This window comes from Callospermophilus lateralis, chromosome 4 (assembly GCF_048772815.1).
Source record: "Callospermophilus lateralis isolate mCalLat2 chromosome 4, mCalLat2.hap1, whole genome shotgun sequence".
NCBI lineage: Eukaryota > Metazoa > Chordata > Mammalia > Rodentia > Sciuridae > Callospermophilus > Callospermophilus lateralis.
Genome location: NC_135308.1, coordinates 39,770,881 through 39,794,941, shown reverse-complemented (window position 1 = coordinate 39,794,941; position 24,061 = coordinate 39,770,881). Strand labels below are relative to the sequence as shown.

The 24,061-nt window shown below is 39.6% G+C and overlaps 1 protein-coding gene across 3 annotated transcripts in view; it reads right to left on the bottom strand.

The window, feature by feature from the left end:
* Mtus1 (microtubule associated scaffold protein 1) overlaps positions 1–22,096 on the bottom strand; it is a 142,758-nt gene extending 120,662 nt beyond the window's left edge. Inside the window, exons 1-2 of one of the 3 annotated variants that reach the window (XM_076853748.1) lie at positions 21,700–22,095; positions 16,521–16,597 (exon numbers count right to left, since the gene is read on the bottom strand). The gene's annotated coding sequence lies outside the window, so the exon portion shown is untranslated. Of the gene's footprint in view, positions 1–16,520; positions 16,598–21,699 lie in introns of all 3 variants that reach the window. The other 2 variants (XM_076853749.1, XM_076853747.1) reach the window with 2 other exon arrangements.
* Positions 22,097–24,061: the final 1,965 nt, after the last annotated feature.

Here is a 24,061-nt window from a genome sequence, read left to right as displayed (position 1 = left end):
TGGGGCTATTGGGGTTTTAATTTCTTCTATTATTAACTAGGAAGAGAAACCCAATTCCAAAAACTAGAAAAGAACCATATGTTCAACACTGATGGGTGATTTTTTTTTTAATGGTGATACATCAATAAAAAGGTAAACCAATACACATAACAACAGACGTATCTCAAATACCCTGAAAGATGCCAAACAACACAAAACAAAGCTATATACGTTTAACTCTGTTTATATAAAATCTAGAAAGGCAAAAGTAAGAGAACAAGATCAGTGTTTGCTTGGGAGTGGGGTAAGAGAACTCAGAAACACAAGAAAGCTTCTTGGCATGGTGGAAATTTCTTTGTGGTTGGTGGTTACACAACTACCTAAATGTTAAACAACTACCTAAATTCCATTAACTGCACTGTCCAGGCAAATTTTAATATATAAAATATATCTAAATAAACCAGGTTTAAAGAAGATACTGAACTTGGAAACCAAATCAAAGCTACTTAGGCACCTCTAACACATCTGTTTTCTAATGCTGGGTGACACTTATTTATCACATTTCACAAGCCATCCATTGAAATGTCAAACCCTCCACCAGGAGTTAGTACAGAGTGAATAGACAAAAAATAAGTGCAACTATACAAATAAATTGTAGTCAATGCAGAAAAGCAGGAACGTTGATGACTCTTACAGGATGGAGGATCAGAAAAGGCCTCTCCGAGTCACACTCTTAGCTCAGACCTGAGGCAAAAGCAGCAGGAAAAGGATTTTAAACGCATCATTATATTAATAGTCAATAGCAACTCAACTGAATATATGAAGTATGATTATACTTTCATATTTTGGTAGGATGTGAAATGAAGCCACCTGAGGAAGAGTCCTCATGAATAAAGATCTTAAAATAGCACTACAGGCCAGATGTGGTGGAGCACACCTATAATCCCAGTGGTTCAAGAGGCTGAGGCAGGAGGATTGCAAGTTCAAAGCTGGCTTCAGCAAAAGCAAAGTGCTAAGCAACTCCGTGAGAGTCTGTCTCTAAATAAAATTCAAAATAGGGCTGGGGATGTAGCTTAGTGGTTGAGTGCCCCTGAGTTTAATCCCCAGAACCATCATCACCCCGCCCTTCCCCGCCCCACCCCCCCCAAAAAAGGCACTACAGGCAGTGACCAGGAGATAGAGAAGTTTTGGTATTTTACTTCAAAGAGTGCTATAGTGCCATCCCTTGTTAATATTTCAAAAATGACTGACAAAATGTATATATTTCCCTTTTAAAATGAGGTGGCCTAAGGTTAACTAAATTCCATGTTCTGGGTGTTTTTTAAAAGATGTGTTGTACTCATTTTGACTTTTGGCTGAATTTATTGTGACTTATTTACTATGCTTTCCTGAAGTTAATCAAAGCTTCTAAATAATGACACAAAGCGTGCGCACGCACGCGCACACACACACACACCTGCCAAAAGTTAACCAGAATGTTCCCAGTTTGGTAAGCAAAACTCTTCACACTCTGGGATCAAGTTCAAGCACACCTCCTCCACTTGGCTTCAGAGGTGCTCCCTTGGTTTTCCTCCTAGTGAAGACTTTTCTTTTTGGCAAATGCCTCTTTCTTCTCTACCCAACCTTTAAGTGTGAGGAGTAAGGCAGGTCTCAGCCCCTCCCCACACTTCCCTTCCAAACTCCCCTCTTGTTTTAAAGACCTTTGTTTGATAACAACTCCCACATGAATCTTTCTATCCCTGATCTTTACTCAAAACTCCAGATTTTAGTACCCAACTGTCATTTAACACCTCCATTCACTTATTTAACAACATCTCAAACATCAAGTCTAAGAAAGACCTCCTGGCTTCTAGACCTCTGACAACTTCCCTCTCTTCACAGTGCTCCTCCTTCTCAGCAAGAAGGCATCAACCACTGTGCATGGGGGTTGCTCAGGCTAAAAGCCTGGGAGTTGGCCTTAAATTGCCCCTTTCCTTTTCACCCCAGCATAACTCCATTAGATGCCACATTCAAAATGCATCCTCAGGACTGAGGCGGTGGCTCAGTGGCAGAGTGTTTGCCTAGCATGTGTGAGACACTGGGTTCGAGCCCCAGCACCACATTTAAAAAACTAAATAAACAAAATGCATCCTCAATGCAATTATTCCTCACCTTCACTGCTATCCCCTGGGCTAAGCCACATTCTCTTTCTCCTGGACTACTAAACCATTATCCCCTTGTCTCCTTACAACATAGTCTCCACTCAGCAACAAAATAATCCTTTTGAATTATAATTCAGTTCATGCCTCTCCCCGCTCTAAGCCTTCTTTTTCATGGTGCTGAGGATGGAACCCAGTGCTTCATACATACTAGGCAATATAGTTACATCTGCAGCCTCTTCAAGCCTGGAAATGGCCTTCCATCACACTGTCCAAAGAAGGACCCACTGCTCTAGAATGATGTGAAGCTTTGGATGCATGCTCATGTGTTAAAGGTTTGATCCCCAGGGGGGGACATTAATGGGAGGTGCTATGGACCTTTAGGAGATGGAGTCTATGGGAAGTCCTTGGATCACTAAGAGCATGTTCCTCATGTGGGTCCCCTACTTGCCCTCTCTTTCTCTTTGCTCTCTGACTCATGGTGTAAGAGCGCTACTCTGCCACATGCTCCTGCCATGTGTCATCCTTGTCAGAGACCCAAAGTCAATGGGGCCATCTGATCTTAGACTGGAACTTCCAGAACCATGAGCCAAAATAAATCTAAGTTAATTGCCTCAAGTATTTCCTTACAGTGATGGAAAACTGATTAACACAATAAGTGGCAACAGATTAAGTTTAGTGCTAAAGGTGACAAGAACCATTTTCAAAGGCACAGCAGTCTACTGCCATCCCCACCCCAAATCCGATGGCCTGCAAATCAGATCACACTGCATACACTCAACAGTCAACGCTGAAATGCTGTGGCAGAATCTCTGAAGTCAATGACCATCCATTCCTAAATCAATATGCGTTCAAACAGAATACTCCTCCCCCATCTCATCAGACCTCCAAGATGACTCTGAAGGCTGAGGGAGAAGGGTGTTGCTCTAGGTCTTCTGACCATGTTTCACTTTCATGATTCAAAGTCATCTAGTTAGTCCATATAGCTTCCACTGAAAATCTGTACAATATTGTATCTAAAGAGATACAAGGAAGAATGTTAAATAATCCCCCCCTAAATTTCAATCCCAAATGTATTGGCCTCTGTTTAAATGTTCTATTGTCTGCAAGTTGTCAAACAATGCTTCGCTTTGTGTTCCTAGGCAGAAACACAAATACATCTGATGCTAAAACTAGACATGCTACTGTTTGGATTCCTCAGACTTACTGTGATTAACTTTAAATACAAGAGTTTCTCCCAAGTTAGAATCACCTAGAAACATATGCCAGTGAGCCTATCTTCATAAAAGGAAGGGCCTTCAATATTTACTGTTACTGTTTCTAAAATCTGTTTTAAAGTCAACTAGTAAAACTTCTACCTCCCCCTGCAGAAGCCAGGAAGAAAATTCAGGCTTCTCTCCCTCTGCACACCTGTCATTGGACAACACCCTGGCCCCATCGCCTCCCTTCTTATGTGATCATCTCCTGGCAGCAGGAAGGCCGAGGTGGATCTGTGCCATTCAGGCCCTCTTTGAAAGCTATTTTTAGGACAGCGGCCCCTCTCTGATTCCTAACTTGGCCCTAGATAATCATGAGGCAATCTTTAGAGAGAAACCCTTCAGAAGCCAGGGAAGTCCTAATAATATTGGCAACATTCCTCTGCTAACACAGCAAGAATCTCCAAGGAGCCACAAAGGAGAGGACAGCCTCATCAAACCCGAGTGTCCTCCGCTGGGCTCCTGTTTCACACGTATATGGTGCCTGGTATCCAGGATTTCATCAGGTTAGCAAATCAAAGATGGAAGAGAGGTACTACTCCTCTCTGGAGGTTTTGAACCATGTGCCAGGAAACTGTAAACAACTCACAGATGAGAATGTGTCCTGGGCCCTACCGACACTGAGATTTCAGATTTTTGGAACAGCATTGGAAAAAGATATTGAAAAAAAAAAAATCCAAAAGAAAATGTTAGTCATCCTTCATTAAAAAAAAAAAAAAAAAAAAGAGCATACCAAGACGATGTAGTAAGTTAAATATCCCCTGTGCTATTTATACATGTAACATCTATCAGTTCTGATTGGAACAGGCATTCCAGAAACAAACTATATCTGATGCTAAAACATCTAATCTTCTACACCTCTATAAAAAAAAAAAAAAACCCGCAGTAATATAAATTTAAAGAGCTCTAAGTTCAAAATAAATATTTGTTTGGCTTCTCCATCTCACTACTAAAATGAATATAAGAACCTCAAACTAGGCCTAAGTATATCAACTGGAATTTCATGGGAGAATGCATCTAAAACTATGGGGAGAAATTTACATATTTCATTTTGCACCTTTCCTCCAAGGACTTTGTGTGGGATGGAGGGGGTATTGGAGATTGAACCCCAGGGCACTTTACCACTAAGCTCCAGTCTTTTTTTATTTCTAAGACAGGGTCTTGCTAAGTTGTGAGGGTTTCACTAAGTTTCTGAGGCTGGCCTTGAACTTGCAATCCTCTTGCCTCAGCCACCTGAGTTGCTGGGATTACAGGAATGCACCACCACCACGCCAAGCTCCCTCCAAAGATATCTTAACATATCAAAATTGATCTCTGTTCTTTATCCCTAAGCTGAACTTTGTCAAGAATCAGAATATTTTTTCTGAACACACAAACCTATGGTGTTAAAAATATCTGCTCTCCAGATTTCTGCTGATAATATTAAATAAAGACCTTATGAAACCCCTGAAGATAACACCTTTTATGTATTTGACTCAGGTTCAAATATATAAAATAAAGAAGACTCAGGGCTGGAGTTGGAGCTCAGTGGTCAAGTGCTTGCCTAGCATGTGTGAGGCCCTGGGTTCCATCCTCGGCACCATATAAAAATAAATAAAAATAAAAGTATTGTCTCCAACTACAACTAAAAAATAAATATTTAAAAATAAAGAAAGAAAGAAAGAAGAGTCACTCACTGGTCCCAGCTCTAGTAGTTAGCATCTGTTTACTGAGAGTCTCTGGCTCTAAATGTGAGTACACCTCTGTTTGTCAGGTATCCTTCCTTGCATCCACTTTGGAGTTGGAATTTCTCCTAAATGTGAGAGCAGTCTGGGAGAACAAAGTAATACCACATGGACCTCAGGAAGCAACAAACCCAGTGAAATTCCCTCCCTTACCCTCACAAGCAAAACAAAATCTCACTGCTCCAATATTGGCTACTTTTCACATTTCTTAGATGGTAATGCAAGAAGGAGGAACCTACCAGATCTCAGAATTTGTCCTCAATAGACATGGAGGAGCAGATGATATATTTTACAAAAGAAAAAAAAATTTACTATGCATGTTGTGCTATGAGAAGAATTTGGAAATTCATGAATCAGGTTTTGTCAGTTTTACATTTGTAAGGATGATGTGTTCAATTCAAAGCTCTCATCTCCATGAAATGGCACTTGAGTCTGGCTCCTAATGGTATGATGTCTTAACTGACAGATTTTAAAATCATTGGTATGTGAAAGTCAATCAAGATGGAAACATCAATAACTACCCTTGGCAATAAATTCTCAACAGAAACAGTTCGATAATATATTGACTTCATCCTCAGCTGTGGCCCACAAATTTCAAACTGACCAAGGCCAGGGTCATTGTTCCCAATATCATAGATCTATGAGTCCTGATGACCCGACAGATCAGCTCAGAGATGTTTGTTTTGTGTATGCATGTGTATGTGTGGTGGGGAGCAGTTACCGGGGATTGGACCCAGGGACACTTAACCATTGAGCCACATACCCAGCCATTTATTTTTTTTATATATATTTAATTTTGAGACAGGATCTCACCAAGTTGCTTTGGTCCTCACTAATTTGCTGAAGCTGGCTTTGACTTCCAATCCTCCTGCCTCAGCCGCCTGAGCCACTGGGATTTCAGATATGAGCCACTGCGCCTGGCATCAGCTCAGAGTTTAAAGACAGAGTTGCGGGCGATAAGGATTTTCACTTAAAGACGGGAGAGAAATTAGTATCTGTAGAATTTTAAGCCCCCCGATTTTTTTAAATGAGTAATTCCAGTCCTTACTCATGCTTTTCTCCAAATGATTTCAACCCTGTGTAAAGTATTTCAATCAGATAAAATAACTTCTCTCCTTTTGGACACTAACTTCCTAACTTAGCTGTAGAGGCAAGACAGCAGTGTGGTTTAACTAAACCCAGTGTGAATTATAGTTGAGAGTAATGCTATTCTCCTCATTTATATAAATATGCGTCAGTTAGCGACTTAAACCTTTTTCAATTTCCTTATCATTATTCTCTTCATATTACAGACTTCTGAGAATGAAATATTCCTTATGTAATTTTTATTATATTCAGAGTCTCCAGTTAGGTACATAAAGGAGTTTTACAATAGCACTTTGAACAGTCCCAGAGAAACTACAGGGGTTCACAATGGGGGTTGGTTCCCCCAGAAGCACTGCCAGTTTCCCCCCTTATCCCTGTTTCAGAGGAATCTTTCTCCACCAAGGGCTTTCACTCACTTGACAAATATTCCCTAACCCTCCACTGCTTTGCTAGGTGTTGGGCACAAAGTGGTGAACAAGGCAGACGCTTTCAATGGCGCTTTCAATGGGCCTTCAAGGCGCTTTCAATGGGCCTACAGTTAAGACAAGAAACTACAAGCAAACAATTATAAAAACTGCCCAAGTAGAGGTGACCAAAACCTAAGGGGACCTATGGGGACCTTAGACCATGGATATGGAGGGAACGACTGAGTGCAGCTCCCTGAAGACAGGGAAGCTTGAGCTGAGGATAAGGAGCAGGCAGGTGAGTGTTTCTCAGCCTTTCAGATTTTATGGACTAGTAAAACTTCCCCTTCTGAACTCTGGAGAGACAACATGGGGATACCAGCTTTTAATTTTGCCACCAAGAGTATATCAGACAAAAGTCTTAACTACTGCCAACACATTATAAAGGATATTTTAACACAAAAATGGAGTACGTAAAACACTCTGGAAGAAACTAGGGATGGAACCACCATATAACCCAGCTATCCAACTCCTTGGTATTTGTCCCAAAAGATCTAAAATTGAGCCAGGCACAGTGGCACACGCCTGTAATCCCAGTGGCTTGGGAGCCTGAGGCAAGAGGACTGCGAGTTCAAAGTGGGCCTCAGCAACACAGTGAGGCCCTAAGTAACTCAGCAAGACCCTGTCTCTAAATAAGATATTTAAAAGGGCTGGGGATGTTGCTCAGTGGTTAAGCATCTCTGGGTTCGATCTCTAGTACCAACAAATAAATTTTTTCAAAAAACTTTTTTTAAAAGATCTAAAATTGGCATTACTACAGCCATATTGAGACCTCAATACTTACAGCAGGACAATTCACAACAGCCAATTTATGGAATCAATCCAGATACCCATCAATAGATGAGTGGATTAAGACACTGTGGTATATATATGCCATGGAGTACTACTCAGTCATAAAAAAGAATAAAATAATGGCATTTGCTGATAAATGGATGGAAATAAAGACTATCATGCTAAGTGAATAAGCCAAACTCAGAAAATAAGAAGTTGAGTGCTTTCTCTCATATGCAGAAGCTAGAATAAAATAAATGAAAGGGGGAGGGAAAGATAGGATAATATAAAGACCCAATCAAATATAAATTAATAGATGAGTGAAAGGAAGTCAAGTACAGTAGAGGAAGGAGAATGGGAGAGAAGAGGGAGCAGGGGAGGGAAAAGGGGATGGAAAAGAGGGGGAATCGTGAACTGAAACAGATTTCCATGTATGTACAAGTTTGTCAGTGTGAACCCAACTACTCTGTATAAACATAAAGCTCTAATTTTAAAAAATGGAATACATAATTGCAGAATAAAGAACATTCCTTTAGTTGGGTTATATGAATTTTGACTTTTGAAAACCTGAGCACCTTATATTTTCTCCATCTCACTGCATCCTAGTTAACATTTTGTCACCAAACGTCCGATTTATAATCTGCATTTGGAAGCTCTGAGCTAAGCAACAAAAGAGCAGCAATGGGATATGAAGGACAGTTTGCAAACCTCCAGAAGATCAAAGCAGAAGACCCACAGAGAAAGACACAAACAGAGGCTGGTGCTAAGAGAGTCGATGGATCAGAAAAGGCCGGGGACACTTGAAGGAAGGGCAGTGTAGCGGACCTTGCCAGCAGAAGCCACACCAAGGACCACATTCACCAGCACACACCAGCCCCACAGGATGCACAGGGACAGAGGCATCAAGGATCAGCCATGACCAGCTGCTTCAGAGACCAGCGGCCTGAAGGGCAGCACCTGGACCAGACCACCCCCATCCAGTGCCACCATGTTATCAGGCTCTTCAGAACCCAGGTATCAACTCAGAAGGGCTGTACTAGGGAAGGAGAAGACACCTTCAGAGAGAGAACAGCCCAAGACAGGAAGTTTAAATTGACCAAATTCAAATACCTGGGAGTGATGGTTTTAACCAAGAGTTATCTGGTGGTTGCTATGTGTTCTCTACAAGAGAGATGAAATGGAGACCTGTGAGCAAGTTGAAAAAAGAGAAAGAGAAAATTCCACTTCTGATTTGTACTGTGAAAGTCATACTGTGTAAGTGCTTCTGTGGCTGCAAGAAATGGACCCTGCCTAAGCACCGTTAAGGAGTTAAGGATCTAGGTTTAATACTTAGAAAAGTGAGGGTAGTATGTTTAATACCCAGCATCTAAACACACTCCAGGAGCAGCTCATGTTACGTTCAGCCCAGAGGACTTCTCCACAGTTCTTTGGATCACTTAAAAAGTCACCCACCTCAAACCAACACATACTGTTCTGTATCAAGGATATATCTTTGGGAAGAAAATAAAAATAGAACTTTTTTTTTTTTTTTTTTTTTAAAGGCTCTTTCCCAACACAGTTGACAGGTTTTGTGGAGCGAGGATGACCTAACAGCTGAGAAACGATCTGCAGCTTCTGAACATCAGGAGGACGGGCCAGAGAAAGAGCTGGTCAGCACAGTGCTCAGCACATCAAGGGCCTGGCAAGTGGGGACCTCCTCTCTGACACACTGTCATGCCTGCTTACTTGTGCACCATCAGCACTGTGTGAGGTCAGGGTGGGAGAGTAAGCAGCCACCTCTTCCATGGACAAAGATAACATCAGGGCTCAGCTCTTCAGAGTCCACTGACAGGCCTTTGGACAGACAGGTCACAAGACAGTCACCTTCCCCACTCCTCCTCCCTTTCAGAGATGTTCACCTGATGTTTCCAGGAAAATAGCACCTTGCCCAAGAAAACAGTTAATGAATAGCAGCAATGGATATTAAGCCCAGTTCTTTATTTTTTTTATTATTTTTTTTAAAGGAGTCCCACTTATGTTACCCAGATTGGCCCTAAATTCCTTGGCCCAAGTAATCCTCCTTCCTCCTCAGTAGGTGAGACTGCAGGCAGATACCACTGTGCCAAGCTCAGATGGGGAATCTTTTTCACCCTCCTCTCCACAATCACAAACATCACCTAACATTTGTAGCTCTTAAATGCACACCAACAGGGGCTAGGGTTGTGGCTCAGTGGTAGAGCCCTTGCCTAGCATGTGTGAGGCACTGGGTTCAATCCTCAGCAACACATATAAATAAATTAATTAAATAAATAAAGGTAAATCAACAACTAAAAAATATTAAAAAAAAAAAATACACAGCAACAGACCCCAAAGCCACCTGGACATGGAGGGTACACGTTCCTCAAGGAGCTTCCAAACTGACTCAGTAACTGAATTACATTTGCAAGCCAAAAATCAATCTTGACCTCATTTTCCTCATCTACAAAAACCAACATAACAACAACAACCCCTCTTACAGGATTGTTTTAGAGTTAAATGAAATTTTTGTAAACTTTCTAACATACCCAGTTGTTAGCTGCTGTGGTTGTAATGTTGACAACCTTGTCTGACAACCTTTATTATCGTCCTCACCGTGCTGATGACCAAAGATCAACATCTTGTTCATTCACCTGAGAGAACTTTCTGGGATGATGGACATGTTCTAAATCTTAACTGATGTATGGTTACATACAGGCATATTTATCTAAACTCATAATTATACACTTACACTAGGTGCATTTCATTTCATGGTACTTAATTTTATCTCAATTTTTTTTTTCAAACATCACATGGCCAGTAAACAGCAATGTGCAGCCAAGCACAGTGGTGCATGCCTATAATCCCAGGACCTCAGGAGGATCTCAAGTTCAAAGCCAGCCTCAGCAACTCAGTGAAACACTAAGCAACTTAGCAAGACCCTGTCTCAAAATATAAAACATAAAAAGGGCTGGTGATGTTGCACAGTGGTTAAGTGCCTCTGGGTTCAATCCCTGTGCAGTCTCACAGATCCAATACTTCATGTCAAAATTTACATTTTTTTTTCTGGTTCTTGTTCTGAAATCTGCTTTCCAACTAATCGTTCCTACCCATTTGAAACTTCTGAATGTTCATTATACCAAATAAATGCTAATTTATCTGTTCTACTTATTCAGAATTTTAGCTTTACTGTTACCTCCTAAATATATTCACCCAGACCTTTCTATTAAATGTAGGTCTCTGGACACAACTCTTTAAGGGCACTATCGCTGTAGACTGCATCTCCTTAAAAAGCAGGTCAGGACCATGTGCCAGTTGCCTACAGTCTCAAGCCAACAGACTTCTGGTGACTTGAAAATGTATTTCTCAGCCTTAGTCAAAATCCCTAAAACTATTTATTGAGCAAATAAATATAAAGAGTTAGTCTCAATACCACTAATAGAGAAGTAAACAAAATTAAGGTCTAATTAAGGTCAAATTTTTGGCTATTACATCATAATGTAGATAATTTTCAGAATTCCACTGGAAAGTAGATCTCTTTCCCCATGAAAATCAGTAAAAAATGACAGTCAAAACAACAAAACCAAGTTCAAGAGCAGTATTGAGTCAGTATAGAAAGAACTGTTCAAGCTGGGCATGGTGGTGTACACCTGTAATCTCAATGACTCAGGAGGCTGAGGCACAAAGAAAGTAAGTTCAAATAAAAAAATTTAAAAGTTAAGGATATTACTCGGTAATAAAGAGCCCCTGAATTCAATCCCCAGTACCAAAAATTAAACAAACAACAAAAAAAGAACTGTCTGTAAAAGTAAATAACAAAAACTAAACCACCATGCATACCCGGTACCCATCGAGGACAATGTCAAGGGCTATACAGTTGGGCTAAAAAGTGACTTGAAGACTTCTCATGCTTTTTGTTTGTAAAATTACATATAGTTCCCTAGAGAAATTACCCAAGAAATAGCACAAGCAATTTGAGGGAAATGAGGTAGGCCAGGTAGGTGGGCAGAGTTTAAAGCTAAAATAAAATCTTTTCCAGAAAGGGCTATATGACCATGAATAGCTCCTTGTTCAAAACCTTTGGACAGGTATCACATCTCTTCAAAGTCCACTTGGCTTAAAGGAAATAATTTTCCACTTGAATCGTGCCAAGACCAACTGAAAATCGTCACTGTGTGTGTGGGGTTACGCAAGTTGGCACCTCACCTAGTACCTCCCAACCTTTATTAAACATCAGCTTCCTGTATCCTTCACTTGAAAATGATTACATTAGGCCTTCCATTGGCTAATAAAAATTTCTGAACAGAAGATCAACAAATGTACACATATAACTCACTTTGGTTAGGCAAAAGGACTGCCAACTTCCATAAAAGGGTCCACTGTTAAAGTCCCAATACTCTACCTTTCTTAGACAACACCTGGTAATAGAGAGCTGATGACCTTCAGGGCTAGAGACTCGACCCAGACTCTCAGGTGTAACTGGTTTCAAGGGGCATCTCTTCCCAGTTCCCTTTTAGCTGAATTTCCAGGGAATTATCCCTATACACCCCAATAATTACCTGCCTCTGTGTAGCTTAATAAGGAAATAGGACTTGTATTCTTATAGAATAAATTATTTAAAATATCAGTCCCTATTCAATATGACTGGATAGTTAATTTATGAAATGGGATACAATCAGAAGATCCAAATGATGGTTCTTTCAGAATAGTCTGAAAGCTAAATCCTATAGCAATGAAATACATTGTAACAATCTGTAACTGTTAAATTTCCATTTGTGCTACTAATCTAAATGACTTCCAACATTTAACATTCTGTATTAATGTTCTGTGGTTAGAAAATGGAACAATAATGAGCCATAATCCTAAGCTATGTCATCTGTATTTTTATATTCCAAACCATTGCATAACTTGGATCCCACTTCAACACCAATATTTAGAAAAAAACCTGGCAATACTAATTTATTACATTTTACTGACATTAAAACTCGTCAAATAAGAGTACTGTGTTGGGAGTAGAGAAAGAAAGAGTAGAAGTCCTTAGTACCAGTCCTTAACTTACCATAAGACAAAACATTTATTCAAATAGTTCTGGTCCCCAATTTCCTTCTGTGTCAAACAGAGCTCTCATGACCTGCTCTGCACAAATCACTGACATGCTTACTGAATGAAAATGTTCTTAATGTGTTATATTAACAAGGTGCTTTCCAAAAACATAATTTCTCTTTGCCTCAAAAATAAAAGTTCAGAATCTCTTTAGTATTTAAACATATAAATAGTAAGATTTTACAATTTATACTCTTGAACATTTTGGACTAAGTTAAAGCTTAACTATTAGAATAAGGGCCCTCAGTACTTTAAAATCCACAAGAGCATTATTACTTCAAGAAGTGATGACTCAACTCTAAGTGCTTTTAAAATGTGCGCATAGAAAACTGGTAACATAATATACAGACTTTTTAGCAAAGGTGAAAGTATCTGTTTGGATTTAAAAAGATACAGCTCCAATCTAAAAAAAATATGAGCAGGTCACTAAATTCACAGTTCTAAAGAAAACGAAAAGGTAACAAAACTGGAGTCCAAGAAGAAATGTCAAATGCTACTGTATAAACCAAATCTTTCAAAGGAAAAGGGAAAGTTATCAGGCTCCTTCCTAATAATTTGATTCCAATAGAGAGCACCAGCAAGTTTAAGCAACACCTTCACCAAAGCCAAGTCAAGCAAATTAAGAAAGCAACTTATGAATCAGAAGAGATTTAAAACAAAGGAGATTTTTAGCACCTATTGATCTTCTATATACCTGGCACTGTGACAGAATAACCCCAAGAGATAGCACCTTAGCCATGAGGTACTGATGAGGCACCTGGGGTGCAGAGGTAATGAAGTAACTCACGGAAGGTCACCCAGCTGACATAGAAGACCTGAGACATGAACCCTACTGTGTCTAATTGCTCAGTTTTTGCACTCTCCATTACATTCCTGTTCCAAGTGTTCTGATACTCATAACATTTTTTCCAATTCTATAACAAAGTATCTTTCCAAGGTCTCATACCTGAGGTCAGGGTGAGCAAAACCTAGCTAACTATAGAAATACCTCTATTTTAGCATTCCAAATTCAAAAGCAAAAGAAGAAAAGCAATACTCAGTACTGGACGGTGGGGAAGAGGGCAAATTTTCAAGATCAAAATACCTTTTACTATTGAAGTAGAAAATAATTGTCCTATTACTATATATTAGTAAGGTTACAAATTTTTGAATTTCAGTTTCATTTGATAAACTAAAACTCACATTTTTTATAATAGTCCAATCTGCAATATAAAATGGTTTACATTTTTTCATAATAAAAGAAACAGGTTTTTTTTTTCCTATCTCCATTCCACTTTTATTGATTAGAACCTTATTTTCACATTGAAATTAAGAGCTAGGAAATCCCTCTGCAATAATTCCCATTAGTGTCTTCCTAAAGCAACATCAGTGAGATGTTGACAGAAATATTTCTTAAATGTTAAACAACAAATTTGTTAGTACTTGAGAGCATAAAATTGAGTTCAATAATCAAGAATTCTAGAAATCAGATGTGTGATTTGTATGGTGGCTCATGACTATAATTTCAGTCACTCAGGAGGCTGAAGCAGGAGGATCACAAGTTCATGGCCAGCTTAGGCAAATTAGCAAGTCCTTGTTTCAAAATTAAAGAAAAAGAAAAGAGAGCCAGAAATGTAGCTCAATGATAGACCACATGCCTAGAATGAACCAGGTCATGTTCAATCCCCATTACTGTATTGAAAAAAAAAAAATCTAGCAAACTACCAAAAGGTTTTATAGAAATGCAAAACTACTCTGAAACACAAATATTAAATACTATAGGAGAAAGAACAATCTCAGCGTGAAAAGTCATCTGAATTCTCCTCTATAAGTTGTAAGACATAGTTCTTTAAACAGAAAACAGCCCAAGTTGGTATTCAAGAGAAATCATCAACTTGTGATTTTCTGTGTAAGTGGAGAAAGTAATAAATTATCACAAGTGGAATCAATTCTGTGTAAGAGTTTGCACATGGGTATGGCAGATGTCCTGAGAAAGGCTCTTCATAACAAAAAACTCCCTCCGAAGGAACAGGATCCTCTGCACCTTCCAGCTCTGCTACTCTGCTCCAACGTCATCCTTCCCAGAGAGACACAGGAAATAATTGTCCTATGATTATATATTAGTAAGGTTATAAGTTTTTGAATTTCAGTTTCATTTGATAAACCTCCTTTGTCCCTTTGCTTGTCCAGTATGTAACTTGGGATGAGGGGTGAGAGCAAGAGGAGAGGTCAAGGAGGAAAGCGGGGAAATGAGTAAGGAAATTCATACTTCCGGTTTAAAAGACTTTCTACTAATTAACTGCAAAAAATAATTTTGAATTTCCATGCCATCAGAACTCTAAATGATTTATCGGGCTACATCCATCACAAATAATTATAAAAGTACAAATGTTCCCAGTACTGTAAGGTTCAAACTCTATCTTCAAAAGCCTTACAAAATGTAACAAGAAGATATTGGAGAACTAGCTCAATGGTAGAGCACTTGCCTAGTATGCTTGAGGCCTCGGATTCAATCCCTAGTATATTTTTTTTAAAAAATGTGTACATATATTTTCACCTACACAGAGAAAATATACATATCCATTCATATATTGGAAAAATTAACTACCAAACAGTATTCAGAGAAATTAAGTAAAATCAAAGTACAGTATTAAGTGTTTTTGCTTTTCAGCTCTTCTAGTAAGAAGGAAAAGAGTCATGATGATTATAATCAAGAATGTCAAAACAACCTGTTTACCAAAATTTGGTGGGAATTATGGCACAATAACAACTTGGGAAATAATTCCAACAACAAAAAGAGTAACATCCTCAGAATTGGGGCCAAATGCTTTTCAGATCTGTGCCCTGGTACAAGATTTGAACCATAGAAAGTGCTTGACTCAGAACTTGTAGATGATGAAAATCAAATATAATATTCAAACAGCAAAGATTCTTTTACTTGCCATTTAACATGAAAACACAGGCCTAACTATATACATAAAGGGCTTGGTTCTGCATGTGAGGCAGACATGGATGAGCTAATAAAACAAGTGCATTTTTCTCAATAAACAGGTCCTGACATAACTCAGCCTTTTTAACCCACTTCTCATTTCTGCAATCCATCTTTCTCTACCAGCATGAGGCACTTCTGCCAGGTTCACTGCAGTTAAAGCCTATTGGAACAGATTAGTGACAGGCAAATATGGTTCAATTATGTAATGTGTCTAAGAATGAGAGGATTACACTATAGCAGTTTACTGTATAATAAAAAAAAAATACAACTTTTTATGACCCAAGATAATTAACTGGTATTCCGGTAAGTACAACTCAACTACTTGACAGAGAGGTGGGGGAAGAGGGTAGATCTATGTTTGAATATCATCCCTTAGAACGCTTGTATCTACACTGGCTTCTATTTTTATTTCATCAAGCTAGCCAAATGAGCTCTGATTGAAAAGGACCTGCAGTTTCAACATGCTATCACTAATCATTAACAGTCATTAAAAAAAGATAAATATGAAAAAAAATTAATTTCTTATATGCAACTGAACACTACTAAATACCTCATATGAACTGCTTATCTGAAATAAGGTGAAGAAATATTGACTTTTCCTTCAGGATTGGTATATAGCACCTGTAAATAACACCTGAGTTAATTATTACCAAGGCTCCAACGTAGGAAAAAAATAGGAGATAAGCTAACAACCCAATAGTCAAGACTTAAAGAATACAGTCATAAATGTGATTTAAGCTATATGTTTATTTACATAAGAATATACTCTTACACCTCTTCTTCCTATTCTTCTAGTAAGTATGGATATTTCACAGAAGGACTCCTTTCACAATGCCAATTTAAGTTTCTGCAATATCTTAGCTAATAGCAGACCATCATGGTAATTGTGATAGGTCCTCAAACTTAAATTTTCTTTTGCATCCAATTTTCTTAGCACTCAATTTATTCACAACACAGACATATAATTAAAAGAATGATAATAAGGTAATTTAATGTTTTAAAAGCCCATTCCAGCCAGGCTCAGTGGTGCATACCTGTAATTCCAGTGACTTAGGAGACTGACGCAGGAGGAATACAAGTTCAAGGCCAGCCTCAGCAACTTAGGGAGACCCTGTCTCAAACAGAAAACAAAAAGTACTAGGGATACAGCTCAGTGGTAAAGCACCCCTAGATTCAACCCCCAGCACCAAAAATAAAATATTTTTAAAAATGAGAATAAAAACCCATTACAAAGCAGCTTACCTAGAAGACCCATGTGTTCCTAGTTTGCCCCTCTGTACTGCTGTGCTGGTGGGAAGCACTGAAATCTGGTTCTGAAAAGCCTGCTTTGACCAGAGGTCTCCACACTGTTGGAAAACGAGCAGAACTATCCTTCCTCTTGGCACAATTCCTTGCAACCTCTTTGCCCCTTTGCAGCTAGTCTAAGGAACTTAGGACCTGCACTTCATCTTTTTTTTTCACTGCTCAAAAAGATTCTACTCAGCCAGACACTACCCCAGTGACTCAGGAAACTGACACAGGAGGATCACAAGTTCAAGGCCAGCCTCAGCAATGTGAGGACACCCTGCCTCAAAAATAAAATAAAAATAACAAAGAAGTGAGGGTGTAGCTCAGTTCTAAAGCCCGTAGGTTCAATCCCCAGTACACACACACACACACACACACACACACAAAGATTCTAGTCAACTTTACACAAACAGTAAGCACATTTTCCTCAAGAGAAACTTCAAATAACTTTAAAACTATATTCCATTGTGAAGTTGTAAAACTAAGTTCCTAAGTTACAATGAAGGTAAGAGGTATGGTTTTTCTTATTTTATTCATGTAACTAATGTGTACACATGAACATCCTTGAGACATGGGCCTGACAGCAAAACTTAAAAGCATTTTATCTTTGAATAAATACATTTTCAGTACTCAATATGGTATTTGAGCTACAGTGCAAGGAAAACCTACTAGCTTTAATGAACAAATTAAGTTGCCTTGTAAATCTAAGTTTTATGTGGAAATATGTACTTCTGAAGTGTTTGAAAGCTATTAAATGAAGTACCTCTAGGTACTACTTATTTACACTCAATTGGTTGAGCAAATCTTTCTTCCTCAATCGTGTAACACTGTACATCTGAAAAATCAAATACAAACTGGTTTATGGTGTACAAAAATGAAGCTTACAGTATTTATTCACATAGTAAAGATAGACCCTCAAATCTGTCATCCCCAAAAATAAAAACTTTTTTTTTTTTTTATCTTGGGCCAAGTGAACAAGAAAGTTATTCATTAATATCATCATAGAAAACTGCCCACATGAAAGAGTAGTAGTAACTGCTGACTTCAAAGAATACTGAGAGAATTTTTTTTAAAAAAATTAATTATCATCAGAGCAATCTTTAATTAAACTTGGTTTAGGAATAAAATTTTTAGAAGAAATCGCTACTCCAATTACACTAGGCTATCATAACTCAAGCATGGAGACCTCTGGTCAAAGCAGGTTTTTCAGAACCAGATTTCAGGCTAGCTGAGTTCTTACCAAGGGACCTGGTTCCTCTTTTCTGTAGAATGTGATCACTCGTCCTCAGCTTACTTCCTCTGAAGGCCACAGTCACCACTGCCCACATACCTGCCAGCTATAGGGCCACCTCCTCCTAGGCCTACTCACCTCCAGAGAAAATCTGGGGCCATTTTTATCTGCCACCAAACACCAGGAGTACTAACCTCATGCTCACAGCCCAAATAGTACCCCATGGCTTACCCCTGGGCTCTAAAGATTGGGGGGGCAGGGGAGAATGCATGGATTCAGGCTGTGATGGAGAACTCATGCCATTCAGTGAAGCCTTTGAAAAGTCCTCGGGAAATATTTAAGCTTCCATAGTATATATAGAAAGATAAGTTTGAGAAATCAGGAAGGTTTTTTGTCCCCTTCAAACAAATCTATGAACAGTGTTGGAAATTAGTTTGGGAAAAATGTTTCTGTCAAGACATCAAGGAAAGACTCATAACAATTCTGTAAGAAACTACAATAACTAATAGCAAAAGGGCCTGCTTTGTATAATCACAACAAATCTAAAAGGTTTTCAATGTCTGGGATTTGAAACTTTCTGCTTTGACTTCAAAGAACGTTGTTTGCCAGTCTTGACAATTTGTCACCAAAAATGCAAGAAGTTCTGCAATATTATATACTCTAGAACATAGATTCCAACCCATTACAACAGCCTCTAATTCAGAATTTGAGGAGGAATTCTTTTCACAAAAGTCTTCTACCACTTTCACACATAGTTCTTAAACATAATTTAGAAGTGTTAAAAATTCTGTCTCGAGAATGTCAATAGATTTAGTAATGCTGAGTAGAGAACTTTGTTAATCAACACCACTATAAATGTTTATAAGGCAAAGGATGAAATGGAAAGATTATCTTCAATATGATGGCAAAAGTTTTCTAACAATCCATAAAGAGCCCTTATGAATTAACAGAAAGACATTAATGTTCCAAGAAAAAATCTGGCACTATATCCAATTAAAAAGAAAGAAAACCACTGGACACAGTGGCACACACCTTTAATCCCAGCAACTCAGGAGGCTGAGGCAGGAGGGTTGCAAGTTAGAGGCCAGCCTGGGCAACTAAGTAAGACCTTGTCTCAAAAAAAAAAAAAAAAAAAAAAAAAAAAAGAGTGGGGAAGTGAGGATGTAGCTCAGTGGTGGAAGTGCCCCTGAGTCCAATCCCCAGTAACAAAAATTAAAAAAAAAAAATAAACCAGAAATATTTTTGTGTTGTTGTTCAACACCATTTGTAACCAAAGAAAATGGAAATTTAAATATTGAGGTAGCATTTTTCACCTATAAAGCTGGCAAGAATATTTCTTCCTTTTTAGGGATGATCCATGTTAACAAGTACTCTCACAGAATGCTGATAAACATTACTTTGGTTAAACTTTTTTTTTGAAAAGCAAATGCTTATCAAGAGACTTTGAACTATGAACTGTTTTTCAAGGACTCCTTCCTAATATATCCTGTCCCAAAGTTTTTAAAAGGATGATTTTTCTAAGAGTATATTTAATAATAGTAACTAGAAATAAACAAAAGTTCAGCTGTTAGAAAATGGTTAAATAGGAGCTGGGGTTGTGGCTCAGTGGTAGAGAACTTGCCTAGCATGTGTGAGACACTGGGTTCAATTCTCAGCACTGCATATAAATAAATGAACAAAATAAAGGTCCATCAATGTCTTTAAAAATTTTTTTAACAAAAGAAAATGGTTAAATAAACTGATACAACTATAGAATAAAATACTGCATAAACACTAAAATAAGGTTTCTGAAGACAATGTCATGAGAAATTTTTATGATATGCTAAGCAAGCAGGAAAAAATGGCGTGTATATTGGTATATATTATAGTAACAATTTGTTTTATATATTAACATATACAAAGAAAATGTTAATTATATCTTTAGGTAGGTAGTACGATTATTTAACTCTTGCACTTTTCTGAATCTCCTAATTTTTATATATCAAGCATGCATTACTTTTGAAATCATAAGATAGTTAACAGGGCTATTAAATGACATTAAAAGCTCAAGTCTAATAATTGGAGCTTAGTTTCCAAGAAATACTATAAGAAATTTATCTAGAATGTCATAATCCTATTAAGCACTCTAAAAGTCAACTTTGATTTATTGACATTTAATTAAATGATGCAGACCTCTACCAAACACTATTTTCTCTACAAGAACAGATGTTGGAGGCTGGAGGGTATACCTTGATAGGAAGAGTATATGGGTGACAGGCACAAAACTGATCTCCAGCCCCACCCCCACCACCAAAAGCCAGAAAGAATAGGTGGGAAAAGTTGGTGCAAATTACATAAAGAACTGCATGTTACATGTTATTTTAAACTAAATTCGACTCCTATGAGGGTTTTTTAATTTTTAATAAGCAAATAGGGTTTTGGGTATAACTTTCTTTATGGAATATAGTACTTAAAGAAAAATTCTATAAAAGCAATTTTCCACATTGTAAAGCTATGCAAGTAGGGTATTGTTTTAATTTAAAGTCCATCATTTCCTGCTGTAATCATCCCTAAAAACATTGGTCTATGTAACCAGAATTTCGATTATGCAGTTCCCTTTAGAGTTACCCATACACTGTTATCTGGATGTAGTTAGATTTCTTAAAAAGATCATAGGTTCCAGGTAGCAAAGTCTTGTATTTCTTTCTTTTTTTTTTTTAATCCCCCCACCCCATAAATTTCTTCCTCTCCCAGGAATTCACTCCTTAAAACTCCACTCCCACCCACCCCCATCCCCAGAACTGTGATTTAGTGTGAAGATTGAATTCCAATCACCTGGCAAAACATGAAAGCTCTCACCCCTCTTGTTTGGCCTAAGATTTTGGTTTTATTCAAACAAACAAAATACACTGGATTTCCTTGCTTAGAACACTGACTGCTTAAAATAGTATTTAACGGAATAGGTGCAACTATGCAGGCAGGCTAAATGAATAATTAACCTCTTCATTCCCCCTTCTAAGGTTAATTATTCCAAGTCAAAATCTACAAATGACCTAGCAGAAAAGAGTATGTCTTAAGATTAGGGGGAGGTGGGGGGATTAGGGCAAAAAAGATTTATCTAAAATAAGTTCAACTCCTAAGTCCACTAATTACTATTGAGTAGTCAATAAGGTGGCCTTAACTAGGAGTGGATTTTTTCTAGAGAGCTTGAAAAGTACAAACGAGCCGCAGGAAGTAATGAGGCATAGCAAAAAGACTTAGGAACTGCAGCAACCCCCATGTCTCCCACATTTTCAGCCCAGATTCCCAAGCAAACGGCCCAGCGGGAAGGCTGGGGTCGCCGGCCCCGGCGGTTCAAGTGCCAGGTGGGCGGCTTCTGGCTGGGGGTACAAGCTGGCGTATGGGCTTCACCCAGTCTACAGTGAAATCCACGCCCCCCCTCCATCATCACCAGCCGGTCACTTTCAAGGTGACAGCTACAAGATCCGCATCCGTCCCTTCCGCAGGAGCCGCACTGACCCCACGTGAGAACTGCCTCTGCTCCGCGGAGCTGCCACCCCACCTTCTCCCCCAACTTTGGCACACCCAAATACGCGCCCCGGGCTTCGGAAACTAGTCCGGTCACCACCAGTCAGTTGCACTGACCGCGTCCCCCTCAGAGAGATCGCCAGCGCGGCCAGGCTGGGCGGCGGGAATCTACCCAGCTCTGCACTTACCCGCAGCGCCTCGGAGCCAAAGCCGAGCCCTCGGGGGAGCAGCGGCGGAGAGAGCGCTCGGAGCCCTGGCGCCCTTGGCACTCTGGGCTGGGGCGCTCCAGGCCGACCCCGGGAGGACGGCGCGGCGGCGTGTGCACCTGAGGCGCGCGGCTCGGCCCCCAACCCAACAGCACCCTGGCGGCGGCAGCAACGGCTGCCAAGCGGGAACCCGGAGTCCGGGCGTCTCGGCCTCCCCGCCTCCCGGGCTGCCAGGGGGTGGAGCAAGGGCGGGGAGTTGGGAAAACTTGTAAATAGAAAAGCTCAGCGGTCTCAGCTCCTCAACCCGCCGCGGCTCTTTCGGAGAGGACCCTTCCTCCGGCTCCCAGCGGGAGACCCAGGACAGGCGAGGTTCAAGAGGGCTGCGCCCCGAGAAACTTGAGAGACGCGCGAGGCGGTACCTGGAGGCGCGAGCCAGGGAGACTCCTGCTTTTCTTGGCTCGACGAAGCTCCTCTCGGCAGGTTGGCGGGCTCTGCTCGCTCCCTCCTCTCGCTCTCCCGTGTCCCAATCCCGAGGCCCCGCGCGCTCCCGGGCTAAGAGCGAGCGCGCCCCCACGCCTGAGGCGTCTACCCAGGGAGGTGCTGCACCTGTTGCCACGTGCGACGCTGGGCGGCGGGATGCTGCCTGCGCACCTGGATGAAGCGCGAGTCCCCAGACCACACGGGCGACCAAAGCTCTGCCAATGCTAGGTACTTAGGGCTGGCCGGGCTACACAGAGGATCAGCCTCCCGCTCCTCCCCTCTGACCACCAGTGTTCTAATGAGCCCTCTGACCTCCTGACAGAGGTGGGGTCAGTGCATCAAGGGGTGGTGGAGGTGGAAGGTGGGAGGCTTGCAAGGAACCAACAGCGAATGTCTCTTTGTGGTTCCCACTGACGGTCTGTATTTGTCTTCATAGTTCTGAGAGGTTTATTAGCAAACACCTATTAAAGATTAAAGAAATGAGCACTCCAGCTGTTAGATCTTAATATAAAAAGTGGGAAGGAGTGTAGAACACCGGAGAGAGAAACGGGGTCCACCCACTTTTCCCTAAACACAAACTGAGTCTTTGCTCTTTGCTTGACTAAGCAAATTTCATCCAAAGCTATTTTCAGCCCATAGAGTGTTTTCTTCTATAAGGCATATTTCGAATACAAAGCTTTTCCAAAGATAATATTCTGCCTATGAGAGATATAACATTAATGAATCATTAAATGTCAGACAACCTGAATCCAATTTTTAAAAAAACAGTTTAATTACCTCACTGGAGTTTGCTAAAAGCACTTTAAGCAAACTGTTTCTGAGGGGGAAAGAAAATCTGAAGATGCTGTATTTCATAGTTGCCTATACCAAGAATATTAGATGAACTAACAGACAAACAGATGTGTTGTTATTTATAGTTGTACACTCTTTTCACATATACAATGGTCCATTATTTATTCATGAGACCCAGGTGTATATAGGTCAGATTATTATCTTCATTATTCTGAGTGAAGAAATTGAAGCTCAGAAAGGTCAAATGACTTGCACAAGGTCATACAATTAGTGAGAAGCCAGTGCAAACCCAGGAGGCCCAACTCCTAGTCTTATTTTATTCCACCTCTCACTTGTTTTTGAGGTCCCTGTTACAAAGACAGACACATAACTAACATGATCTATGACTTTTAAAAGAAGCCATGTGATTAATTTTAAAGAGAAACAACATTAAGCACCATTGGATGATTCGCCCATACACACACACAAAAAAAAAAAAAAAAAAAAAAAGAAAGAAAGAAAAAAAACCACGGATGTTTCTGCAAGTCATGAGACAATTATGCTAATTACCAATGTGCCTCCTCCCTAAGCAGAATATTCCTTGTGTTAAACATGTTATTTAATCTTTATAACCCTCATATGACCCAGATGACTTGGTCCAACCCCCCACAGTTCTATTGTTATACCTATAAATATAGAACCTGTTTTTCTTCATTTTTTCTATGGGATAGATTGAGAGAAAAATAAACAAAAAAACACCCTCTGCCAAGTACTTAGAGCTACTTTTGTGGGCATTGGGAAATCTGAAACTTCACTGCTAATTGCATCCACATAAAAACAGAAATTATCTTCTAAGGATATCATCAGGGACTCCATCAAGGCAAATATTCATGAAATTGGGCCTGTTGGCTTTTCTTTCCATCTTGGTTCTGGGCATGTTGCCATTTTCCTGGTCTCTGAACTCTAATGCTGACCTGCCACAAAACTTCAGGAACAACATTAAGGATCAGATAATAACTCCACATAACTTTATGGCTCTTTGTCATAAGAAAAAATTTAGCATATATTTTTCCTCTTCAAGGAAAATACAAAT